This window comes from Culex pipiens, unplaced genomic scaffold (genome assembly GCF_016801865.2).
Source record: "Culex pipiens pallens isolate TS unplaced genomic scaffold, TS_CPP_V2 Cpp_Un0035, whole genome shotgun sequence".
NCBI classification, from domain to species: domain Eukaryota; kingdom Metazoa; phylum Arthropoda; class Insecta; order Diptera; family Culicidae; genus Culex; species Culex pipiens.
Window position 1 is genome coordinate 1 of NW_026292852.1, and position 26,615 is coordinate 26,615.

The window sequence follows — 26,615 nt, forward strand, 5'->3', positions numbered from 1 at the left end:
TGTCGTTTTGGAATTGAGTTGTCAGTTGGAGTTCTTTATGTGAATCAAATTAAGTTGTACGACTTTGATCGCAACTAAGTCAAAGAGCGATTTTGAGTCTTTTGAAAAAAGGTGCAGGTGGTTATGTTACACATGACCAGTATGACAAAGAACTTTGTTGAAATTTTCGATTAGAATATCCGGTCCACATTTTCCCATGATTCCCTTATAATTACACAAGACAACTCTTTTGTGAATAGTTTTAAGGCATAATATCAACGTCCTATCGAACTAAGGGCACGGAAATTGCAAATGGAGCTGCAATAGAAATCAAGGTGAAATCAATCGACTTTCCCTCACCACTCGAATGTTACCAAGATGCGGAAATGTTTTTGCAAGGCTGTTGCAAGCAATCGGCGGCAGCAAAGTAAATTTCAACAGCAAACATTAAAACTGCCCTTTCCAGGGCTCTAATTGATTACAATATAGTTATTCTATATTTCCAGAAACAGATTTTCGCCGCGGTACAAAAAAAAATGCAATCGCTGTAATCGATTTATTACTTCCTGCCTAAAATAAGCGATTTATTTTAACTGATTAACTTCATATAATGGTCAAATGCAACCTTTCATGTCCAGTATCAAAACCATAAAGTTTGATACCCATATTACACCCAAAACTGGCAGCGCTAGTCCGAGAGAATGATGGTCTCGAGTCGAGAGAATAGTGGTACCATTCACGGACGCAGAGAACACAGCTCGAGATGGGCGATAGAACTATTCTCTCGAGGTTCATTTGCAAAAAAAGTTCATCCGTCAAACAAAAAACCAAAAGTGTCGACAACGGGAATCGAACCAGAGACCTTTGATAAACCAATCCAATGACTTAGCTGCCTCGGCCACCACAGCTTGGTGACCAAGGAGAAGTCAGTAGTCGATGTATGACACTTGTTGGAGATTTATTGATTCAACTAACGTATGAACTCATTTGTTATGATGGTGTGAGTTGGTACCATTATTCTATCGATTTTGGCACTGAGCCCTCAATAAATTTTGAGAGAACGATTATCTCGACTCTGAATTTTGGGTGTACCCTAACTCTTATGGTTCGGCAAATGCCCCCCATCGGAACATCCCCGGGGCCTCCGGCCATTCCGGATTGTGGCCACTACTGCCAAAATTTCAAATTTCATGTCCATCATCAAAAACCATAAAGTTTGATACCCATATTGCCCCAAATCTTTTGGTTCGGCAAATGTCCCCCCGTCGGAACAACCGCAGGGCCTCCGGCCACTCCGGATTGTGGTCACGACTGCCGAAATGTCAAATTTCATGTCCAGTATCTTAAACCATTAACTTTATCGTAACCACAACCAACTTGACCCAAAGGGAACAGGTTCTCGAACAACACGGGGACCCTTTCTTGATGCCGTTAGCCGGAGCCTCCCGGATGAAGATCAGCAGCTTGACCAAATCGGTCCCTAAAGTTCTTCCTTGATGGCCTGCAGCGACAATCCGTCCCGTTCCTGCGACGGCTCGAGCCATTTCGGCGACCTCTCCTCGTCGTTGACCGGGGGAAATTTCTGCTGTCCCTTCTGATTCTGCAACTGCCACTCGATGCTCGATGTGAACTCCTCGGCTGTCAGAAAATTATGAGCTTGAGTGGAGGTGATTTTAGATACATCAATCTCACGTCTCTCGGAGAGGATGATCGGGAAAGGTTTGTTCAACCAATCAGCGTGAAGGAAAAGGAGGGGAAGTCTGCGAAGAGGGGAAATCGTCCGGTAACGATTTCGCTTCGCGAAAATTTGGGTTCCGATCTTTTTACACATACTACACACCACCTAGAGCACCAAACAGTGTGTTGCAAGTGTATTTGTAGCAAGAAAGCGCCATCGACTGTGGATTTGCTCGTGTGTGTGTGTAGTAAACCACACTAAAATTGTGTTCGCGGAACCACACTAAAATCGAAATATAGAAATCTTGGAGTAATGTTTTGAAAACTAATGGTGTGACTGATTGCAAATACAATCTTTGTTCTAGATTTTCCCCAAGATCGATCGGATGAGCAAACTCGTGGAGGGTAGTTGCACGGCAGAAACCAGGCGCACACAAATGAAGCTCCCCAGCCCGCGTTTGTGTGTATGCGTTGATAATTTGCTGCTCTTATTAGCACCAAACTTGCCACTCGATTTCCCTTCCGCACACACAAACACTCACTACCGTACCCAATAGAGCTATCTAAGCCCGATCTCACACACACTAGCGCACCATTTGTTTTGCTGGCCGGTACAAATTTTAACCTCACTTTTTTTCGTGTACGTACACGCAATACATGCGCACGTAGATAACTCTATCAGATTTTTAAAGAATATTCTTTCGTGTGCTTTGGCTCTGAAAAGGGCCATTTTAACGTCTTATGACGCTGATAAAACCTGCGATGATGTGTCTCCATGTTGCCGGCAATTTTCCCTCCCGCGCCTGCTCTGCTTCTCTTTCCAGAACAATTCTCTCCTTCCTCTCGGCGGCTCTGCTGTGCTGCTGCTGCTTCTCGATCCTCCTCGTGCAAAGCTTCGGACTCGTTTGAGCTTCGACCGGCGGCGCGGCGCTCTTTTATAACCTCGCTTGGCTGTGACGGCTCGACGTTTTCGAAGCGTGGCCGAGAGCAAAATTTGCTAAGTGCTAGATACTTGAATCTGATTAATGTGTTCGGGAAAGGTTGCGCTCAACCAATCAGCGACCGGGATTTTCCCGGTCTGAATTTTTATTTTTCATCTTAACTTTTGAGTACTTTAACAAAGTTTTATCAACTTTATGAGGTAGTCAACTTGTACTTTAGGACATCCCCTTTCGTTTGGTGGGTAGAACATACAGATTGCTTGAATGGGGTGGAAGATACAAGCATTTAAAAGACTACACAATTTCGTTACACTTTCGCTTCGCGAATTTTTGGATTGACACCCGTAGACAGTGCCCTTAGGACAAAGTTCTTTGTCAAAAAAAAAAAAAAAAAAAATCTCTCAACATTATTTATTCAAAGAAAAGTGAGCATGTTTTTAAAAAACAATTGATTGCCAAATAGTTTTTTTATGGATTCATAATTATATTCAATTCAATAGTAAAACTAAGTTTACATTTCAACACAAATTTTAACAACTTTTGGTAGAATTTTAATACAAGAGTCCCAAATAAATTTTTACGCAGATTTAATTTGTATCTTTTAAGGAAATTATTATTCAAACATAAAGATTGAAGATTCACACAAAAAAACGAATTATTCGTGTTTCAGGAATCGAAATTTTAAAAGCGAAAAACATTGAGAAAAATATTTTTAAAGAGTTGAGATTCAAAATCAAATCAAATTATTCGCTCTACAGCATTGCCGTTCTCGATTGCGGGATTCCTACTCGAAACTGAGTGTCCGAAGGCTTGATTGTTGAGGCAATTGAGAAACCTCTTTTTACACCTTAGCTTCCATCCACCCCGGGATTCGAACTGACAACCTTTGGCCTGTTAGTCCAACTGCCTACCAGCGACTCCACCGAGACAGGGGATCCAGCGAGACGACTCCTACACCTGGATTGAGCTAACGACTTAACCATTAGGTTAGACCGGGGCCAACATTTACGTCTCGAAAAATGCCACCGGATTCTTCTGGGATCGAGCCCAGGCCAACTGGGTGAGAGGCAACCACGCTTACCTCTACACCACGGTTCCAGCTATGACTTCTACATATAAAAAAAGTCACGTTATCAACAATAACAAATCAATTTAAGGTTGAAAGTGGTGCACAATATCGAAAGTACTTGAGCAATTCTGTACCAAAACCGGAAACTGATTTTATTTGTATTTTTGGATTTGGCTCGAACTTTGTAGGGGCCTTCCCTATAACCAGGTGTGCCAGGTTGCCAGATTAATCTAGGAATGCCAATTTTTTAAGTGTCGGAATAAAGATTTATTAATATCAACTTTTTGATCATCAAAAAGCGATTTTTTAAAAATATTTATTTCACTGAAAACATAAATTCAACCTTTTAGAGGCTGAAAAATCTATTAAACCATCTGAATTCTAAAAATTTTAGCAGTAATTTGTATTCTGACTCCCCTTTCCATTCCTTGTTGTATGATTTTCGTCTGCCAGATTTTGCCAGATTTTTTATCAATATTTTCCAGTTTTTTTTTCGAGTTGACCTGCCTATAACCAAAGAAGCCATTTGGTGCCATTGGTTCACCCAAACAAGTTTCCATACAATTTTGGTAGCTGGCCGTACAAAGTTGTTTGGCAAAGTTGTAGGTATCGATGAGGAATAATTAAAAAAAGGAACACGGAAAAACAATCCGATTTTTAACTTACTCTTTGTTCACAAAAACTCAATTTCCCAAAAACCTTATTTTATAGAGAATTGTTCGCTTTTCGATTGCAAATTTAAATATTTAAAAAAAACACTTTTATACGCTTTTTGAAGTTTTGAATTTGTCGAAAAAACTTTTATTTTGTGTCAACATATCCAAAAATTTTTATTTTGCGCAATTCCTTTTTTTGTGTGAACGGTCCAATTCAAAACAGGGTATTTTTTTTAATAGATTAATATTTCGTTTCTGCAATTATTTCTGCTAAACAAAACAACAATCCCGAAGACACCAGATAGATCAGAAAATTCGTTCTCAAGATACACATTTTTAAATATTTTAGGTTGTAAAAATTGTATGGAGACTTTTTTTTGTCATAAATCATATGGACACTTGTATGGAATAAATAAAATAAAATGACTTCTTCAGTCAGAAAAGAACACCATCCAAACATGCAAATCAGAAAATTGCTCCCTAAGAAAAATAAACATTGAAACAAACTTTTTCGGCAAAAAATCGGAAAAAGAGGTTTTGTTAAGATTCTTTAAATAGTGTCTTTTTAAATATGCTGGAAAATTTTTTTTTTCGGCAGTTCACTATTTTTTAATATTGAGCAATTTCAGCCCAAATCAGGATTTTTTTCTGGTACTTTTGTACCCGACCCTCCCCGATTTTAATGAAACTTTGTAGACATGTTATCCTAGGCCTATAAAAGCCATTTTTGTGTATATGGAGGGCGTAAGTTAGGGTAGAGTAGTCATCAATGAGACACGGGGAACAATGATAAAATGGCTCTCACAAGTCGTAGTTTCACCCAATCAGGCTAATATTTGGGGGAAAGATGTGTCTACTGGATACACGTCTGCCATTATAGTGGCTTTGGCTATGGACGCTCCCTTGAAAAGTTATTCTTACATATTTGGTTCTAGGGTGTAAAAGTAAATTATGAACAAAAATTGCTTTTTCGCTCGTAGGCTGCCATTTACACCAAAACTAATATTTTTTTTCGAATTTCTTTCGTCATTTCAAAGGGCATGAGTTGCGCTACAATGTCCTTTTATTAGATTTGACCAAATTTAAGAAAATACCCAAAATCCTGGGCTGTCTCATTGTTACCCACTCTTTTCAGCCCAGTTTCAGTTTCCAGCTGGTAAAATTGTTTTAAAATGTTCAAGGCAAGTCATCTGCAATGGTACAACACAAAAACATGACGTTTTACTAGAAAAGTATTCATTTTCGTAGAGTGTCTCATTGTTTCTTCCAAGTGCGTCTACAATGAGACAGTGGCATGACTTTGGCTGTAGAGGTCGGATCGATCTCATATTTTGGTCAATGTTAGGACACAAAAAGAAAGAAAATGCAACAAAAAGCTCATTGAAACAAGCTGATGAAAAAAATACAAAAATCGTTGAAAGTTTAAAACCAAAAGTGTCTCATTGATGACTACCCTACCCTATTTAATTATTTTTGTATTTAGCAACTTAAAAAATTACTGTATATCGAAGCCGTTGCATCGTATCAAAAAGTGGTCATAGACAAACTTGTAGGAAATAGGGGGATGGCGTCGCTATTTTTAGACCACGTTCTCCACTTTTTCTCATCGAAACCGACTACTTTTCCACTCTTGCATCTCAAAAAACCAGGTGGCAGCACGATGTAACGCCACGTCCCTATTGGACGGGCTTTCTGAAAAATACACGCCACTTCTATGAGATTTTTTGATTTCAAAGTTTAAAAGTCAAATTTTAAGGTGATGTCACGATTTTTTTCGTTCAAAGTCAAACTTATGGGAAATTGGACGAGTTTTCCGATAAAAATATTTTCCAGACTTAAAAATCATGTCAGTCATAAAAATGGAGACTTTTATGTAAAATTGTCGGACAAATCGATTCCCCCTATCGTTTTTTTAAAAAAATTGACTTTTAGACCACTTAAAAAAAAACAGTTTTATTAAAAGATTTTTGTATTTTTTTAGGACCGGCCCGTGGCTTAATGGCTACGGCTCCCGCCTCATAAGCGGAAGGTTCCGGGTTCGATTCCCGACCGGTCTCCTTGAAATTATTCGACTATAATTGAACTTTGAATATGAACAAAAAACGCATAGAATCAGGTGGGATTCGAACTCACACCTTTGAATTGATAGTCAGATGCTCTAGCCACTCGGCCACTGTGGGGTTGACACCCCTTGAGTGAATTAATCCGTAGTGGTGAAATAATGTCACAAGGTCATTTACTATATAATACAACAATCCCTTTCCCAATGATTCCCCTACACACACTACACACCATATTCTATAAATAACTCGAAGTGGTTGGTACGGTATGTCCTCACTTCTTCTTCTTCCCCTGATGATTCCATGAAATGTGGGTTCCGTTCATAGAATCTGTCTCTTGCGGTTAATGCAATGCAGTAGGCCGGGCCGCTTTAGTGAGTGTAATACATTTCGGGGGTTCTCGAAAGTACTGCAATCATTAATAATGACAAGAAAGAACTTGAGGCGTAATCTAACCATAAGTTCTTCCCGGATGCTTTCTTCGGACTGGCTGCGCTTGTGTTCGATTAGATTAGATTAGATTAGATTATGCAACGGCTTCGAGATACAGTACAGACGAGACACAACAAGGACATCAAGTATCGTGATCAACTGTACCTGGTTCATCTCGAGAAAGGATCGACAACGCCGTCTGAACTGAAGGCAGTTCGGGCAATAATCAACATCATCGTGACTTGGGAACGTTATCGTCCAGTTATCCGTGATGAGACACAGTGTTCGAACTCTTTGCAGTTTGGACATGGTGGAAGGTACTGTTTCATCAAGAGTCGTTGTGCAACCTGCGGAGGTGAACACAAAACTCAAGCTTGCGAAACAATCAACGAGAACATCGAGACAAATGCTTCAATTGTAGTGGCGATCATTCGACCAACAATCGGAGCTGCCCAAAACGTGCTGAGCTTATAAAAATTCGGCAGCAAGCGACGACGAGGCACCAACCAAATCGCCGCAAAACGCCACCAGCATTCACGGGCGTGGATTTTCCTGCTTTGGCGTCACCAGGAGCGGGATCTGTTCGAGTGGTTCCAAATCTGCAGCCATTGCCGTTGAATCAGCGGCAAAAAGTTGCAAAGAATACAACACCTCCTGGCTTCAGTCAGCAACCGAGGGAAAACCAACCAGCATCAACGGATGATGGCAGTAGTGACCTGTGACTTCTGAACATTTTCATCGAGATGACAACAACACTGCGTGGGTGCAAAACTCGTGCAGAACAAGTAAAAACGCTTGGAGGATTTATCTTGAAATACAGTTCGTAGTTTACTCGTTCTAATGATTTTGAATAATTCAAAGAATTTTTTATTTTAGTTTTAAGTTAGGATTAGTTGTTAAAGTTATTTTTTCTTTTTTACCCAAATGTATTCGATTCAATGCAAAAATGTAAAACAATTTGAAGTAAATAAATGAATGTGAACAATTAATAATAAAACGAAAAATATAACAAAGATGAAGAGCATTTAGCCATACCACTTAGAATGTAAATGAAATGTAATTATTATAAGAAAGTTCAATAAAGACATATTTAATTTAAAAAAAAAACATAAAATGACCTCCTGAACATGGGAAAAATATAAATCTTCGAAAAAAAATAAGGGCCGTAGAGGGCTAAGTGTTTTTTTTTTAATTAGAATAACAGCAATTGAAAAAACTAACATTAAAACACTCTTTTTAAAAAACCGAATTTTGGAAAATCCTGATTTTTCACTGTTCGCTTTTTGTTGTCTTAATGTTTTACTTTCAAATGATTGTGGTTTGGTTGAGCGTTTTAGCAGAATGCATTACTGTGAATACAAAGAGACGAGTTGTTCCTTTTAATTCCGCTATATATTTTAATATCTTGACAGATACGTATTTCGTCTACTACTTGCAGACTTCATCAGTGTTCTGTTCTCGACTGAAGGTTCATCGCTGGTGTATCCATATTTGTAGTTACTGTAGGTACTACCTCCTCGTTCTTCTTTTGTGCCTGTATAGGTAACAGCTTAAACAGCCACGTTGAGCCGTTACCTGAATCCTTGTTGAGTAAACGTTTGTTGCCTGCCTTGAAGATTTCCAAACTTTCAGCGACAGCCAGCTTCGATGGGTTAGTGATGTGTCTTAAGATGACCGCGTCGCTAGCTGTGATGTTATGTTTTTCCTCGATGATGTGTTCGGTTACTGCTGACTTGAAATGGGGGACAAATCCTTTCCGTTTTTCCTCCATGGCAATTTTGACATATGTGTGTATATGCTCATCCAACCTGGTTTGCAGCAATCTCTTAGTTTGTCCAATGTAGCTCATATCACAGTGGCCGCAGGATACCTCGTAGATGCCGGGTTTGCCTAAAGTCGGTATGGGGTCTTTCGTTGAACCTAAGATGGATTCCAACTGGCTGTTTCTACTGCTGAACACTAAATCGATGCCAAATTTAGCCAGTTTTTGTCGTAATGGGCGTGTTATCCTGTAGTCGAATTCTACTGCTGCTCTTCGCAGTGGCTCTGCTGATGGCGTAAGGGTTGTGAGTGAAGTTCTGTGCAGTTTTCTTTCCTTCTTATCGATGATTGCTTGGATAGTTGTTCTGCTGTAACCGTTGATTTCCGCTGTTTCAAATATGTACTCCAATTCTTTCTGTTTTCCTGCTTCGCTGAGGGGTAAAGTTGTCATCCTATGTATAAAATAATGATATGCTGCCATCTTATGTTGGAATGAATGGTTTGACGTGGCTGGGATTGTTCTTCTGGTGTTTGTTGGCTTCCTGTAGATCTCGAAAGAAAACGAAGATGGGCAACCTGGTTCTCTTAGGATCAGGATGTCTAAGAAAGGTAACTTTCCTTCGACTTCCATTTCGTAAGTGAACTTGATGCTCCTGCGTGCACTGTTTATGGTGTCCAGTACCGTTGTTAGTGAGTCCCTTTTAATGATGCAGAAGATGTCATCTACGTATCTCCACCAACGTTCTGGTAGTAGGTTTTTGGTTTGTAGTTCGTGTTCCAAAGCTGCCATATAAACATCGCTCATGAACGGTGACAGTGGGTTACCCATCGATGCTCCCATCCTCTGTTGGTAGATGCAATCCCTGAACTGGAAGTAGCTCTGTTCCATGCATAATTTGACGAATGAATGTCGAGAACAGAACACTGATGAAGTCTGCAAGTAGTAGACGAAATACGTATCTGTCAAGATATTAAAATATATAGCGGAATTAAAAGCAACAACTCGTCTCTTTGTATTCAAATGATTATTTTTATATCACAATCTAAATCAAATTCATAGCTCTACCAACCAGCAACTACATGCCAATGAATGACGCTTTTTGTAACATTTTCTACCGATACCTCATCATGTCCGCCACAAAAAGCCAAAGTTGGAAACATTCAAGTCTCGCCCCCGAGGCAAAAAAAGCGCACTCCTAAAATAACCCGCACATCAACCAGAACACCCCACCTCAGCATGTTTGCACATTTTGCTGCAGCTGCAGTCACACTTGCCCCTTCGAAATAAATAAAAAAAAATTGGAGAGCACAAGTTCAAAACCGCAACCTCGCAGAAGTAGCGAAAAATGTTGCAGCAGCAGCGCACATTCTATAACCTTCACCTTTCAGTTTGTGTCCGAGAATTGCACCACCAAACCCAGCCCAACCAAGCCGTCATTGGCAATATGTTTTCGAGGGCGACACCCCCTCCCTTGCAACCAACTGGAAGTTGGGAAAACATCACGAAACCAACCACCCACAAAAAAAGCACTGAAAACGGGGTGAATTTTCCCAGGGCGCATTGCGGTACTCACTGGATGCTTAAATAATTGGAACAAAGGTTTTTGAAAGGGGCTTAAGAAAATTTTAAAATTAGATATTGATTGATTTTTTTTAGTGTTTAATGTTTATGATACGTTCATTTTTTTTTACAAAAATATAACTTTTCCAAAAGCGAGTCTCGGATAAAAAGTTGCAGTTTTTGACGAGTGTTCCGTACATGCTTTTGGTGGTTGCAGCCTCTGTTGACAAGTGTACACAGCAGTGAGTTCTGGTGGTTGTGGGAGGACCAACTGCCTTAACTGTGATTTGAAGTTGTTGGAACATTCAACGTCAACAGTTACTGATGCTGCTTGATTTTAGCTAAATATACAAATGGGTAATTCTCCACCAACTCACACGAAATCGGGAAAAGTTGCCCCGACCCCTCTTCGATTTGCGTGAAACTTTGTCCTAAGGGGTAACTTTTGTCCCTGATCACGAATCCGAGGTCCGTTTTTTGACATCTCGTGACGGAGGGGCGGTTCGACCCCTTTTATTTTGAACATGCGAAAAAAGAGGTGTTTTTCAATAATTTGCAGCACGATGGAAATTTGGTGTCAAAGGGAGTTTTATGTAAAATTGGACGCCCGATTTGATGGCGTACTCAAAATTCCGAAAAAAACGTCAAAAAAGAAAAAAAAAACTCTTCCGTTTTACTCTTCCGTTACCCAGCTGTATTTTTTTTGGAACATGTCATTTTTAGGAATATTTAATGTACTTTTCGAATCTGCATTGAATCCGAAGGGTTTTTTATTTAGAATAAAATTTTTCAATTTAAAATAATGCGTTTTTTTCTTATTTTGCAGGGTTATTTTTTCGAGTGTAACAATGTTCTATACAACAAAGTTGTAGAACAGACCATTACAAAAATGTTCTTAATGAAAAAAAAAAATACCCTTCTGGGTTAATGTAGATTCGAAAAATACATTAAATTTCCCTTAAAATGACATGTTCCAAAATTTTGTACAGTCGAATTACGGAAAATGGCAGAGTTTTTAAAACTTTTTCAGTGTTTTTTTTCGATGAAAAATACTTTTTTTTCGGAATTTTGAGTATGCCATTCAATCGGGCGTCAAATTTTATATATAAGTCCCTTTGACACCAAATTTTAAAATCTCATCACCGCATTTTTTCGCATGTTCAAATATGAAAGGGGTCGTACCGCCCCTCCGTCATGAAATATCAAAAAACGGACCTCGGATTCGTGATCAGGGACAAAAGTTACCCCTTAGGACAAAGTTTCACGCAGATCGAAGACGGTCTTTATATAGTTTATAAGTTAGTTTTAAGGTATCCCTTTTCCCTTTTGTACATGTAGGACCTCCTACATTTGAAATCACTGAATAGCGAAAGCTACAATATTTCATGAATAAATGAAAGTTGCTAGTATTTAAAATTGAGGTGAAAAGTCATCGTTTGTGATTGGACACTCAATAATATTTTAACTGAATGAATGTACATGGAAAAGAAATTTGAATAAATATAAATTAAAAAAAAAAAAAAAAAAAAAAAAAAAAAAAAAAAAAAAAAAAAAACGCAGATCGAAGAGGGGTCGGGGCAACTTATCCCGATTTCGTGTAAGTTGGTGGAGAATCTGTGTATATTTTAAGCTAGATTTTTAAATTGATTCAGCCGTTCTCGAGCAATGTTTTTTTTTTGTAAATTTGTTTTTTTTTTGCAACAATCGTAATAAAATGCAATTTTTTGGACCAGTCTATTTCGGATAGGATCATCAAAAAAAAAAAAAATACGAGTCGAATTATTTTGGCCAAGAAACTCGCATGAATCGGAGCACTTTTCATGTGGATTTTGGTGGTTTGACGTGGAATCGCTGTATAGTAGTAGGATGTAACAAAATGGGTCAATTTGTCGGGCACTTTAGAGCATGATCCCCTAGGTGTACAGAGCCCAAATATGAGCTTGTTTGATGTTTAAATGGGATTTAACCCGTAAAATCGGTGGGTGTTTTTTTTTTGTGCCAATTTTAAGCCCCTTAACGATTTCAGCATTTTTCAAAAACCTCACGAGCGTTGAATTGGGTTTTTCAAGTGAGTCTTTTGTTTCCACGCTTGAATGATATCTGAGGCAAGATAAACTCCAACAGTGTTAGTGTCGAAAAGTATTGCAGAAATAGTAGTTTATGCAACAAGTTGCGAAAACAAGATTTTTTCAGCACGAGTCGAACATTTATCCAACGAGGTTCACCGAATACGACGAATGCTGAAAAAAATCAAGTTTTGCAACGAGTTCCATACAACATTTTTTGCAATTCCGAAAAACGCATTTTGTATGGAATTTTATGTCAAACATTCACGTGTACTTTTCAGTACTGTTATTTTTGGTGTTGAAAAGTAGGCCGTTTCAACATTAGAGAAAGACTGGAAAAGTGAGTAGTTTCACATATTTGTTGAAATTTTGAAGTTTGCTTTAAAAAAACTTGGAACTTGGTTTTTAGGAAGTTCATAAAGCGTGATTATTTGTTTTTTTTATTATTGATATTGACAATCGTGTTTAAGGGTATTGAAAATGTATTTAATGTTTTTGTCCCTCGGCCTTAGTCGACCTTAATCGTTATTTTAAATTTTAAGTATAACTTTCATAATTTGAAACCAAATATTTCACTAACGTTAATGAATAATAAAAGCTGAGCAATTCTGTGAGATTTCGGTCATTCGATTTTTTTTTGTATTTTTTAATCCGGCTGAAACTTTTTTGGTGCCTTCGGTATGCCCAAAGAAGCCATTTTGCATCATTAGTTTGTCCATATAATTTTCCATACAAATTTGGCAGCTGTCCATACAAAAATGATATGTGAAAATTCAAAAATCTGTATCTTTTGAAGGATTTTTTGATCGATTTGGTTTTTTCGGCAAAGTTGTAGGTATGGATATGGACTACACTAAAAAAAAATGATACACGGTAGAAAAATTGGTGATTTTTAATTTAACTTTTTGTTACTCAAACTTGATTTGCAAAAAAACACTTTTTTATTTTTTTTTTTATTTTTTGCTATGTTTTAGAGGACATAAAATGCCAACTTTTCAGAAATTTCCAGAATGAGCAAAAAATCTTTGACCGAGTTATGATTTTTTGAATCAATACAGATTTTTTTCAAAAAATCGTAAATTGGTCGCAAAGATTTTTCAACTTCATTTTTCGATGTAAAATCGAATTTGCAATCAAAAAGTACTTTAGTGAATTTTTGATAAAGTGCACCGTTTTCAAGTTATAACCATTTTTAGGTAACTTGTTTGAAAATAGTCGCAGTTTTTCATTTTTTGAATTAATGCCCATGATTGCCCACCTTTGAAAAAAATATTTTTGAAAAGCTGAGAAAATTTTCTGTATTTTGCATTTTTAAACTATGTTGATACGACCCATAATTGCTGAGATATTGCTATGCAAAGGTTTAAAAAGCAGGAAAATTGATGTTATCTAAGTCTCACCCAAACAACGCACCATGATTGCAAATTCGATTTTACACCGAAAAATGAAGTTGAAAAATCTTTGTGACAAATATTCGATTTTTTGAAAAAATCTGTATTGATTCAAAAAATCATAACTCGGTCAAAGATTTTTTGCCCATTCTGGAAATTTCTGAAAAGTTGGCATTTTATGTCCTCTTAAACATTTAAAAAAAAATAGTGTTTTTTTTTGCAAATCAAGTTTTAGTGACAAAAAGTAAAATTAAAAATCACCAAATTTTTTTTACCGTGTATCATTTTATTTCAGTGTAGTCCATATCCATACATACAACTTTGCCGAAGACACCAAATCGGTCAAAAAATTCCTTCAAAAGATACAGATTTTTGAATTTTCACATATCATTTTTGTATGGACAGCTGCCAAATTTGTATGGAAAATAATAGCATAGCATAGCATAGCATTGGTGTCTACCCGTAGCTGCTACTTCGTTATTGACCAGAACCCCCAAACATTGCTCCGTGGACCACAGATGAAAAGTAGGAACCAATCATCATCCCTTCGCAATTTTCAAAGGTCCCTATCGTGCTGATCAATACCGACGCCGGCCACGACCAGTGGTAAGACACGGGGAAGTGGATGGGAATGTTAGCCGATACTTGAGTGATGGGACCGCCAAATCGACTGCGTCTCCGACAAAGTATCACATGAGTTTTGAGGGATTAGTAAGATGGGTATGAGGTCAGGATTCACTGTGGTAGGTGATGCGACCATGAGCAATTTGTTTATCGGTTGAAATTTTAAAAATCTTAGGCAGCCGGCTGCGGAAAGATACCTATCTAGGGATTTAAATATAGTATTAATTCGACCGCGATTCTCCAGAAATTCTCCGTCGGCGTGCCTTCCGATCAACGGTGATGTAGGAAGGGCTTCATTCATTAAAATTATTTTATATCATAAGCCTTAAAACATATCCGTCGACGTGCCTTCCGATCCTCGATGATATGGAAAGGACTTAATCCAGCAATACGACTTGCTTGTCTCAAAAAACAAAAATCGGATCGTTTCTATCGGAAACTATATAAAGAGAACAAATATAAAATTCATCAGCCAACGAACGCGCGAACAAAAAATAAATGAAAAAAGAAGAAGAAGAAATCCAATCACCCCATGCACTCAAACAGCGACATAAAAGAGACGGAAAATAACACGAAAAAACAGGACTGCGCGTCCACACAGGCACCTCACTACTGATGCCATTATTTAATTATAATGACCAATCACCCCATGCACTCGAACAGCGACATAAAAGAGACGGAAAATCCCAAATTTGTATGGAAAATAATATGGACAAACTAATGATGCAAAATGGCTTCTTTGGGCATACCGAAGGCACCAAAAAAGTTTCAGCCGGATTAAAAAATACAAAAATTTAAATTAAAGAAAAAATATCGATTCCGTAGAGAACTGCTCAGCTGTATTATTGTTATTATCTACTTATTTTTTATGCATCCATTAAAACAAATATTTTCCAAATGTTTCAAGTTTCTTTTTCGATCTGCGGTATCAAAAATCAAATTTTTAAAAAGCTTAAAAGTGACATATTTTATTGGATATGAATAAAAAACTATAGCTTTATCTGTTGATTTTTTTAAGGACATATTAATTTCAGCTTTTTTGTCTCCCGTTTAAAAAATTGATTGAATGAGTATAAATTACAAAATTAAAATTTGCTTTCACCTTATCAAGGAAAATTTATGAGTTAGACTTTACAGAAATTCTTCAAGAGTTTAAATTATCTTGTGGGAATGATCTTATTTTTAAAGAACTAAAGCGAAACATTGTAAAATTGACCATTGCATTGTAGAGTTATAATCATAGAGCTCATCCTGCTCAATCTTAATGTAAACATCCACTTACTTGATACATAGAAAAAAAAATCATGATAATATTACAGCTGGGAAGGGGTACATCTTTTGTGTCAGAAAAAAAGGTGTAATTTTACCTCTAGAAATGTGTAATTTTACCACTTTTCTGGTGTAATGTCACTTTTTCAGTCTAAATTGAGGTAAAATTACATCATAAAAGAAGTAATATTCAACCTTCCAAAATTACAGCTTCCAAATTTACATTATTTTTTACTGTGTAGCAATGCATTGTTTGTTTGTAAATTATCATTGGCGTATTAACATTGTTTTGCTCAAACTGACCGATGTGAGTACGAAAAGTTGTTTAAATGCACCGTTCCATCAGAAGAAATCTGCAAGATTTTGTGAAAAAGCAATATCAATGAAAACGGTATTATTTTCTTGGAACACAGTAAAAAAACATGGTAAAATTACATCAAAAAAGGGGTACATCTTTTATTTCAAAAAAAAGCTTTAATTTTACCTCTAATAATGTGTAAGTTTACATCTGGCAGACGCTAGGAAAAAATATCTGTAATCCTAAAAAAAATATCAAACCGGCGATAGTTATATCTAGCTTACTAAGTCCGCGCCCCAACCCGCACGGCCAACTCGCCGTGAAAATTGGACATTCAAAGCCAATGTACCTGTACGCTGTTTTCTCAGCGGTGAGTTGGCCGTGCGGGTTGGGGCGCGGATTTAGTAAGCTAGATATAACTATCGCCGGTTTGATATTTTTTAGGATAGATATTTTTTCCTAGTGTCTGCCAGATGTAAATTTACACATTATTAGAGGTAAAATTAAAGCTTTTTTCTGACATAAAATAATTTTACCATGTTTTTTTTACTGTGAACAGAATGAATCCTGATTTCTTAAGTCAGCATAATCTTCAGATTATTGTGTTAATATCAAACAAGAAGCCGTTTGACATTCGCTAAATAAAATATTTAACTTTAAATTGTAAGCATTTGGAAAAAAAACTTTAAACTGTTGAATTAAATTATAAATAAGTAACAAACATCGATTTAATCGGCTGAAATTTAAAAAATCCCATCAATTTTAAGTTGCCCCAAGCGTCCATTGCAAAAACGCTGGTCCTGACACATTCCATCAATCCTTCAAGAAACTGTTGCAGGCAATATCTCCCAAAGTAACGTCCCAACCCCAAACTTCACGACCCTACCTAAGACGGTTTTAATGGCAAACGCCGCATTATTCGTTCTCGGGATTTATGTTCAATTAAACGCTTGATGAGTTCGCTGCGGAAAGCCATTTTTCCTCTCTCGGTGCGGGGCGTGTGGGACGGCAAATGGCGTTTGTTTTGAGGTTCAGAACGAATAATTGTTTGTCTGGTGGAGTAGGGATTTTGCCCACCCTGCTGCGAGGATTTATTGCGTGGCCTGGCTTACGTCGAAATTAAAACGGCTGTAAACTGTCTGTCGGGGCGCACACTGTATTCGCAGACAAGTTTTCCGCAAGATAAATGTTTCAAATTAATGGTGGAATCAAAACTTTCCGAACGTTGTTACGGCATCAGTTTTAGTTTTGAAATAAGCTGGAAATCGCGCTGGAACATCATGCGGCAGTTTTTCCTCAATTCCCATTAACGCAAAATCCTTGCGCCAAAATTGGTCGCTAAATGAAAGCCTTTCCAAAAACTAATTTTCCAAAGGGGGAAAGGCTCCAATTAGGAAAGGTTCTCGTCGCTGGCAGGGAAAAGCACTTGTACGACCCCCTCATTTGAGTCGGAAAATTTAATTATAGCTGAACCAGGGATTACACACAGCCCATGGAAAGGAGATTTTCCTAGAGAAAGAGGAGAAAACTTTTTCTTTTCTCTCAAGTAGTTGCGTGCCGGAGCAAACTTTTGCCGGAATTTTCGTGCGTTTCACGTGCTGAAACGAACTTTTCCAGGATTCAATCAATGAAAGACTAAAGTTGAGTTTTTTGGGAAAAGGTAGCAGCTGAATCGAACTTTTATTCGAAATTGAATTTCATCAAATAAGGCTTAACTACTTCCTTTTTTTATTCCTTGAGAACCGCACTTTTATGGCTATCAAAATATCTGATCATCGGTTTGGGCAACATTCCAGCAAATAAAATCAAAGGATACTCATTGCGATAGCTCTTGCCAAGAATCCAACACAATCGCTAAGCTTCATGATCGGGGTCCGTGCAGTGAATCTGGGTCAAAATCTATCACTTTTTCTTGGTTAATCTTTGGCTTTATGGTATTGAGTACCAAATAGTCGCTGTCGTAATAACTTGGCGTAATAGCGCACGTGCATTTTGGGCTAAATTGAGTTAAGAACGCCATTTTGTGCAGCTCACCTCACATTTTGACCTTCATAAATCCCTATGATTCGATTTCAATTCAATCCTGAGATACTCAATAAAACCATTTTTGCATTTTTGTCACTTTTTATACGAAAGACGTTTCAATCTTATCGTGTTTTCTTGGCACAGCCTCAAAATTGCTGCAAGTGCGACAACTTGGCAAAGGTATTTGAGGTCATAACGCGTTTGACACAAGTACGAGGTCGACTTCCGTAAACATTTGAAATTATAACTCGGGACTCCAGCAACCAACTTCAACCAAACTTCGGGACAATGCACATACTTGTCAGCCAAACAAAGCGTTTTTATTATTGTTTACATTGCGTGCTTTCATTTTTTGTTTATTCAAGGTCAAACATTAAAACGCGTTTTTTCGGAACGTCAAAAAGCGACGTGCGACAAGTTAGCACGACATCGTCGATATGGTAATCTTATTTATCATTTGCTCCATGAATATATTTTTCCAAATGGTCATAGTTTTGAATTCTATTGTAATGATAAGTTTCAATTATTATATATACTAAATTAAGATTTTAATTTGCACTTTTCAACCATTTTACTTAGTTGAAGATGATAAGGCTTCATCCATAAAGTATGTCATGCTCAAATCAGCTAAAATTTAGCCCCCCTCCCCCCCTTTGTCACGCTTTTCCTATACTTAAACATGCAATGTCACGCTTGCTCAACCCCCCCCCCCCCCCCCCCCCCCTCCTTAGAACGTGACATACTTAATCGATGACGCCTTAATGAAAACTCATAACTTTTTATTTTGAACAAAATATGTTTTTTTAAAATAATTTTATACGGCAAATTTTATTTAAAATGTAATATCTAGGGTTAGTGAGTTTTCACGATTTCGCAGACAGCGTGAAATTCGTGAAATTTGAAAATTTCCGTGAAGTCCCGTGGAATTTATCAATTTGTTATTTATTTGCCCAAATCGATGGCTTGAAAAATACAAGCATAAAATATGTTTTATCTATTAAGCCGTGTTGAAATTATTTGAAGAATTGAAAGCAAAACATACATTAACATAAAATTGTTACAATATTTAATAAGAAGTGAATTTCAGTTTAATGTTTAAATTTTAAGTTTTTCAGGTTTGAATTTTTCAATTTAAAAAGAAGTGATTCATGCTGCTTATTCAAGATTAAATGAAGAGTCATTCGAAATCGCCTCAGTTTTCTGAGTCCCGATTAGTTTTCACGATATTTGAAACATTGCACAGTTTTCGGAATGGCAAAATTAAGTGGAATAAATTGATAACTCCTTTATTTGACGTCCTAGCCAAATGGTGTCTTCGGAAGAGTTGTTGTACTTGATAAGGGCTATCTTTTGAAGTTATTGACATACAGGGTGACGACCTTCCAGGGTGTCAACCAAAAACTAACTTTGTTGGATGACGTTGTAGGGCTTTAGTGTCTTCGGCAAAGTTGTAGAGGAGAAAATTTCATGAAAGTTTGTCGAAGGCACCAAATTTGTAGCTCTTAATCTACTCGAGATATACGCCATTTTTGCAAAAATTGTCCAAAAAAGCATTTTTTTGTGATAACTCAAAATGTTAGCATTTTAGCGGCCTACTATGTTCTGAAGAGTTGTTTATGACATAAAATTACACATCTTTGCCGAAGACAGCAAAATGTTTTGAGCCTTTATTGAAGAGTTATAACCATTTTTATGTGATTTTGAGCCTATTTTCAAGTTGCTATGTTTTCAAAATGGCGCATTTTGGCGCAAAACCGAACAATGCACCTGAAAGTATACACTTTCAACTAGATTTCCTGAAAATATCTCCGTGTCTATCCGTGTCTATTTTTAGATATCTCGATTTGAATTTGACGGTTTTTAATCAATCTATTTATAAATGTTAATCGAAATCATATTGAATACGAGTTGAAAATCGGTGAATTGAAGGGTAAATTGATCAATTTTTATGGAAAATACTTTGTCTATAAAAAAATACGACAACCTTTCTAAACTGACCAAATATAAAAGGAAATATTTAATTTTAAATACGAACAATTATTTAAAATTTTAATTTACATTATTTTTGGGCTAAACATGTTTTTATTCATAATTTTAGAATGTGTGTCATAATTTTAATTTTTTCCATAAAAATCGATCAATTTACCGATTATTACCACGTTTTCAATAAGATTCCGCTTTAAAATATAAATAAATTGATTAAAAACCGTCAAATTCAAATCGAGATATCTAAAAATAGACACGGATAGACACGGAGATATTTTCAGGAAATGTAGTTGAAAGTGTGTACTTTCAGGTGCATTGTTCGGTTTTGCGCCAAAATGCGCCATTTTGAAAACATAGCAACTTGAAAATAGGCTCAAAATCACATAAAAATGGTTATAACTCTTCAATAAAGGCTCAAAACATTTTGCTGTCTTCGGCAAAGATGTGTAATTTTATGTCATAAACAACTCTTCAGAACATAGTAGGCCGCTAAAATGCTAACATTTTGAGTTATCACAAAAAAAGTGCTTTTTTGGACAATTTTTGCAAAAATGGCGTATATCTCGAGTAGATTAAGAGCTACAAATTTGGTGCCTTCGACAAACTTTCATGAAATTTTCTCCTCTACAACTTTGCCGAAGACACCAAAGCCCTACAACGTCATCCAACAAAGTTAGTTTTTGGTTGACACCCTGGAAGGTCGTCACTAGCGTGGTTCACGTTTCTATGAAAAAGACAAAAGTTGTTATTTTGTCTTGCATCAACCGGAATTTCGTTCTTTTATGTCCTCAGAAGCACTCCTGAAAATTTGAGCCCATTTGGTAAGGTCTAGGAGCTCCAGTTTTAATTTGAAATTTATATGGGATTTTGATTTATTTTCCATGGGAAACTATCTTTTTTTACATTGTATTAAGATTTTTTTTATATAAATCGATGAAATGACTTGATTCTTATAGTAGGAGATAGGTTTTGAACTGGGGAACAACTTTGTAGAACATACCAACAAGCTAGTAAGTGACCTTTTAAAGATACAGATACTTTTAGATGGTAGCTTTTGAAGGGGCCAACCACCATCTAAAAGTATCTGTATCTTTAAAGGGTCACTTCCTAGCTTGTTGGTATGTTCTACAAAGTTGTTCCCCAGTTCAAAACCTATCTTCTACTATAAGAATCAAGTCATTTCATCGATTTATAAAAAAAAAATCCTAATACAATGTAAAAAAAGATAGTTTCCCATGGAAAATAAATCAAAATCCCATATAAATTTCAAATTAAAACTGGAGCTCCTAGACCTTACCAAATGGGCTCAAATTTTCAGGAGTGCTTCTGAGGACATAAAAGAACGAAATTCCGGTTGATGCAAGACAAAATAACAACTTTTGTCTTTTTCATAGAAACGTGAACCACGCTAGTCGTCACCCTGTATGTCAATAACTTCAAAAGATAGCCCTTATCAAGTACAACAACTCTTTCGAAGACACCATTTGGCTAGGACGTCAAATAAAGGAGTTATCAATTTATTCCACTTAATTTTGCCATTCCGAACACTGTGCATTGGGTAAATGGTTTCCGTTGAAGTTAAATAATAATGCTATTTTTTTGGGTTTCAGTTCTGATCTTGAATAAATAATTTAATATATTATTACAGATTATTTATGTTTGCCTCTTGATTATTAATCTAGTTTTTGAATAGTGAGATGAAAATCTTAACAAAAATATATTTACTGGGAAAAATATCACAGAAATTAAATTTATTTTAATCATTGTTCAATCTTACTATGATATGTAATACAATAAAATGTTAAAAAGATTAAATACAAGCCAATTGGAAGCGAAAACTGATCTGCTATATAAGTCAAATATTTAAATATAGAGCTTATCCATAAAATACGTGGAATCTTTTTTTAAAATTAGAAATAGTTTTGTTCTGTGTCACGTTCAAATTTGATGATTTTTTTTAAAGTTTATTGAAAAAAATCAAGTAATGAAGCATAAAATGTAGTTGTTGTATTTTTAACATTAGATTTTTAATGTTATTTTATCAATTTTCACATTCCGTGAAATTTCCGTGAAATTTGGTACTTTGAAATTAAGGTCACCGTGAAATTTGCAGATTTTGAGAGTGAAAAATCACTAAGCTTGGTAATGTCCTTCGACTCTGATCAAAGTCAAGGGGGGGGGGGATGCTGTACATCGGATTTTACAAAAAAAAAATATTTTCATACGAGTCCAAACATGCTAAATATGCTTTAAGTGTATTAAAATTTTCAAGTTTTTGAAACAATAAAAAAATTGTGCCTCCTGATTGGGCTGTCAATGCAAACTTTAAAAAATATTTGCAACGGCCTTACAAATTAATCAAAAAATCAGGGTGAGATAAAATATTTCCAAAAATTAAAATTTCACCCAAAAAACTAACTAAAATTAATTGTATAATGATAATAGGAATTGGATATTTTTAGGCTATTTTGTTCTTATTTTGAAAAAAAAATCTGGCATATTTATTAAAATTTATAAAGCATTTTGTTTTGTGGGGCTTGAAATTTGAAATATAGTCTTTTGTTGTCATAAAGTTGGATTGTTATTGAGTACAAGTGCTAAAATGTGCACTTTATTGCACCCATTTGAGTGTTTCTCTTGTATCGAAAAGTATTAGAGCAATTCTCTACGAAATTGGCCGATTTTGACCATTTTTATTTTTTGATTTTTTTTTCTGATTTGGCTCAAACTTTGTGAGGGCTTTCCTTTTTACTAAAGAAACCATTTTGTGTCATTGGTTCACCCGTACAATTTTGGCAACTGTCCATACAAAAATGTTACGTAAATATTCGAAAATATTTTGAACTTTTGAAGGAATTTTCTGATCATTTTGGTGTTCATGAAAAATAGGTACAGTCATGCCCCGGTTTTGCACGCCTCGGTTTTGCACTGCCCCGGTTAACAATAATAGTGTATTGGAATCGGAATGATATCAGCTATCCATTGCAATAATAATTACATGAAAATGTTCACAAAAGTACGTATTTCCTGTACTTCGAAAATGCTATAATTCTAAAAAAAAAATACTCAAAATTATTGTTTCTGCTATACAGGTTTGAAATGATCGAGATTTTTTCATAAATTTCATAAATATTTATAAAAATACTAAAAAATTTCACAAAACTTCATATTTTCTGAAAAATGCTCCAAATTTCAGTTTTTTTTTTACAAAATGAGTATCAAACGATCGGGATTATTACATACATTTCGATAGTAGTAATATTTTTCGTAAAATACTCAAAATTTTCACAAAACAAAAAAAAAGTTTTTAACGATATGGGTATCAAATGATCGGTATTTTTCATACATTGCGAAAGTTATAGCACAAATTTTTGAAATTGTTAAAAAAAACTACAAAATTATGCATTTCCGAAAAAGCTAAAAATTCAAATTTATATAAAATGAGTATTAAATGATCTGGTTGTTTTTTTCATAAATTTCAAAGGTTATTACTCATATTTTTGAAAACACTCGTTATTTTCACAAAAGAACGTTTAAAAAAACAATTAAAATTTAAATTTATAGTACTTTTTTGGAAACGCGTAACCTTATGAAAATTTTGATTATTTCACAACAAAATATTATTTATCAAAATGTATGGATAGATCCCGATTGAAACCCATATTGTTACTGAAATTTCGAGTATTTTTCCAAAATACGTAGTTTTGTGAAAAGTTTGAGTATGTATTTTCAAAAATGTGTGTTATTACTTTCGAATGCATGAAACAATCCCGTATCAAATCCCGTATTGTAAAAAACTGAAATTTTGAATACGTAAAAAAAGTAGATTTGTGAAAATTTGGAGTATTTCACAATTGCCGAAATGTATGAAATAATCCCGATGGTTTGATACCTATACTCCAAATTGTAAAAAATTTGATTATTTTCAAACATGTGTAATAATAATGTAATAATGTAATAATTTATTTAAAAAATCCCGATCATTTGATATCCATATAGCAAAATCACTAATTTTAGTATTTTTTCGAGGAAAAAATAACTTTCATAATACAAGAAAAATACGCATTTTTGTGAAAAATTTAATAAAACTGTATTTGCAATGGATAACTAACATCATCCTGATTATAAAACATTTTATTTTTTAATGTTTGGAGGATTTTTCATAGGATTATTGCCAATGTCTCCCATACAGCCAAAATCCCATAGGCTCTGTGTTTCAGAAATTCACACCTCGGTTTTGCATCCCCCATATGCGGAGCTAAACCGAGGCATGACTGTACACGGAAATAAATCTTGCCGATTATTTAATAAAAATTTTTTCACTAAAGCTTAATTTACCAAAATCTGTTTTATTTGATTTTTGAGATTTTTTGATATGATTTAGGGTCTTTTTTTTTCAAAAGGCCCGAAAAACCAATATTATGCCCATTTGGAAGGTTAGGCTATCTCCAACATTTCCAAAATATTTTTTTTTATATAAGAATGATTTCCATGAATTTTTCGTTTTCTTACATTGAAAATCATTTTAATCACTGAATGTTCATTTTCAAAATAATTGTTTTGAATTAATTTTTATATCGAACAAAAAAATCATGAAAAAAATTTAAAAATTAAATATCTAGACGCAAAATCCCTTTTTCCATCTAAAAAGACTCTAAGGATGTTTTGAAAATTCTGATTTTGTTTTTTTAAATATGCAGAAAATTTCGTGAAAAAGACAACGGAAAAAGCAACACATTATCAGAAAAAAATGAAGCTGCTGCTCAATACAACTGTATATATATTTTTCAAAAAAGATTACGACGAGCTTCTCTACTGTACTGTATAACTCTTCAAACTAGATCAAACTGATCTAACCCAATCCAATTTACGCTAAAAGAAACGTAACCCAAAAACTTACATCCTCACCCAGTGGAAGTGTACCTTTACCTGTAATAATATTGTGTTTTTCTTCTTCCCTTCCTTTCCAACACTTCCGCAGATCTCCCCCCATCGCATAACACCAGAGAGTCGGGAGAGGAAGAAGTCAGCCAGCAACCGGAAGTATAGTCGCGGTTTCCGAACTCGGGCGGCTTTTAGCTTATTTAGCACACGTCCACAACCGGGCCCGGAAGTTGAACTTTTTTTCGGGTAAAAGTTTGTTTTATGTGCGCGTGTGTGTGTGTTTTGGTTTTCTTGGCACCGAAGTTGAAGGTTACAGCGAACCTCATAAATAAAGCCTGTTAATAAAGGGAGCGATTTTTGGTGTTGTTTGTTGCGGCACAGGTTTTTAACTGGGAACGGGAACATGGATGAGTTTAGCAAGGTGATGAATAATTGAATTGTTGTCGGGTCGAAGCGAAAAACTTGGACGGAAACTGCAAAAAAAGGTAAGACTTTGTTACATTAGGCACTAAATAAATAAATAATAATGAAAGCAAAAGTTGCTACGATGGATGCTGTCTACTTTTTCTAAAACTCTTCCATATCAGCTCGCGGAAGCTTTCTGAAATCCTTATGCATGTTGTTTTGCACTCCGGAAGGTTGGAATAATGCAAAATCAGCAGCTTCTTGTATTCAATGGACTTCTAAGTAGGGAGCTTGTAGTTTTTTTTTACCTTGAGTACGCTATCATCTTACATGCTGAACACTCCGGAATTTTAATAAGATCTTTTAGAAAATAAGGTAAAAATTAATCTCTGAATAAATTTTTTAAATAGATTTAAAGAAATCAAATAAAAAATCTTCCGCCATCTTCTCCTCAGCAGGCCGTCGTCGTCGGATCATCGACGGAAGAGGCTAGTTTATTTATGCATGTCGTTTTGTTGCTAAAACGCGACTCTTGTGCTGCTGGATGTTCAGATGACTGCCATCGAAACTGATGACGATGACAGACATGAAACGCTAACGATGATGTTGGCAGACACGGAAGGAAGTTGTTTGCCTTCCTTTCAGATATAATGCTTAAAATTATTCAAATAATTTCAAGTGAAACGTTTTGCCTTCCTCACCTCAATGAGAAAAGGCTATAAAATCACTCGAAAAATGAACTTCGATATTTGACCTCGTAGACCCACCTTCACGTATACATATCGACTCAGAATCAAATTCTGAGCAAATGTCTGTGTGGGTGGTTGGATGTTGATCAAAATAATTGCACTTGATTATCTTGGAACTGGATGAACCAATTTTGACCGTTTTGGCCTCATTCGATCTGTCTTGGGGTCCCCTAAGTCACTATCTATAAGTGGCGATGTTTAGTTAAGTACTTCAAAATTTATGCATAAAAAACGATTTTGGCTAAAGTCCGGAAGATTGTAAAAAGGGTGGTTTTTGTAAGGAAACCCGTCGTGTTATACATTTTTAGAAAGGTATTTGAAAGACCTTCCCAACGCATCCAAAATGTTGAAGGTCTGACAAACCTATCAAAAGTTATGGTTACTTAAGTGTACTTTATACACTTTTTTGAGGCCGGATCTTGAAAATTTGGATGAAAAAGTTGTCCGGATCTTTCATACGACCCATCGTTGGAAAGGTAGTATAAAAAACCTTGCCAACGAGCCCAAAAGATTGAAGATCTGACAACGCTATCAAAAGTTATGAGCAATTGGGTACTAAAGCCCTATGTTAATTTTTATGACAACGGTAAAAAACACGATTAAAAACCATTTCTGATCACTTTTTTTTATTTTAATGCAAAAAAATATTGACAAGACAACATTTTTTCGATGGATTAACTATGGTCCCCTTGGAACGAGCTGTCAAGTAGGAACTTTTCTGTCAAGAAGGACCGCGAGGTTATTTTTTCCAAATTGATTTAAAAAACTAACTTAATCCACCT

At 35.8% G+C, this 26,615-nt stretch overlaps 1 pseudogene; it reads right to left on the reverse strand.

Annotated features, from left to right (window-relative positions):
- Positions 1-1,459: 1,459 nt before the first annotated feature.
- Positions 1,460-26,615, reverse strand: part of LOC120431494 (odorant receptor 67d-like) — a 34,887-nt pseudogene continuing 9,731 nt past the window's right edge.